Here is a 1677-nt window from a genome sequence, read left to right as displayed (position 1 = left end):
GAGTGAACTAGAGTAAACTAGTGTCCATGGTGCTAAGTGAACTAGAGTAAACTAGTGTCCATGGTGCTAAGTAAACTAGAGTTAACTAGTGTCCATGGTGCTAAGTGAACTAAAGTAAACTAGTGTCCATACTGCTGAGTGAACTAGAGTAAACTAGTGTCCATGGTGCTAAGTGAACTAAAGTAAACTAGTGTCCATGCTGCTGAGTGAACTAAAGTAAACTAGTGTCCATGGTGCTAAGTGAACTAAAGTAAACTAGTATCCATGGTGCTGAGTGAACTAGAGTAAACTAGTGTCCATGGTGCTAAGTGAACTAAAGTAAAGTAGTGTCCATGCTGCTGAGTGAACTAGAGTAAACTAGTGTCCATGGTGCTAAGTGAACTAAAGTAAACTAGTGTCCATGGTGCTAAGTGAACTAAAGTAAACTAGTGTCCATGGTGCTAAGTGAACTAGAGTAAACTAGTGTCCATGCTGCTAAGTGAACTAAAGTAGTGTCCATGGTGCTAAGTGAACTAGAGTAAACTAGTGTCCATGGTGCTAAGTGAACTAAAGTAAACTAGTATCCATGGTGCTGAGTGAACTAGAGTAAACTAGTGTCCATGGTGCTAAGTGAACTAAAGTAAACTAGTATCCATGGTGCTGAGTGAACTAGAGTAAACTAGTGTCCATGGTGCTAAGTGAACACTATAGAACACTGTTAAGGTCAGTTCACATCAAACGACTCCAAATTTAATTGATATGTTTTATTTCTTATTTCAACTGGAATCAAGTTTCTTATCTTTTTTGTTTCTTTGTGTCCACGTGGTGTCAGAATCCTAGTCGTTTTTATCATACTTAGATTAGAATGTAACTTTAAACAGATTAAAAACATTACTTTTGACTTCTATTCTACGTTTATCACATTAAACGGAAAAAATAATACATAACCCTAAGCAGATTCACGATTCATGTCTCCTTCAACTGTAAACTGTACCTTTATCTTTATGTTTAACCACCAGAGTTAAACACTTTAATCCAAAAGGCATCAGAACACACGTCATTCACAGAAAACATAATGAGGACACGTTTCTTTGTTATTTGAACTTGATTTGAATTCATTGTTTTCGTTTTAACTTCAAACAATATAAGAATATATTTAAATCCAAATTACATCAGAATGCATTTATTTCTAACTTCATTTGATATAAGTGTCGTTTTAACTCTTTTAACGGAAACAGAATATGTTCTCTTTTAACCCCATACAACATTAATATAATTTCAACTCCAAATGGCACTTTAAAGATATTTCTTTTTAACTCCTTACGACATTATTATCATTTTAACTTTAAATGGAATCGGAATGTGTTTCTTTTAACTCCACATGACATCAGTGAGGTTAAATGACATTTTAACTCCAAATGGTTTCGATGCGCGTGACAACTGTGTCATTTGAATTTTGAAATACATCGGAATGCGTTTATGTTTTAGCTCCATACAAGGCCAGTGTCGTTTTAGCTCCTAACAGCATCGGAATGTATTTCTGTTTGTTTGTTAGTTTTACCCCCGATACCATGAAGATTTACGTACTTGTTTCTTCGTAAATGAATAGTGCTCGGCATAGCCAGGTGGATAAGGCGCTCGACTCACAATCTGAGGGTCGCGGGTTCGAATCCGCATCACACCAAACATGCTCGCCCT

Source organism: Limulus polyphemus, unplaced genomic scaffold, assembly GCF_000517525.1.
Source record: "Limulus polyphemus unplaced genomic scaffold, Limulus_polyphemus-2.1.2 Scaffold3850, whole genome shotgun sequence".
NCBI lineage: Eukaryota > Metazoa > Arthropoda > Merostomata > Xiphosura > Limulidae > Limulus > Limulus polyphemus.
Note: the sequence above shows the minus strand (reverse complement) of the source record.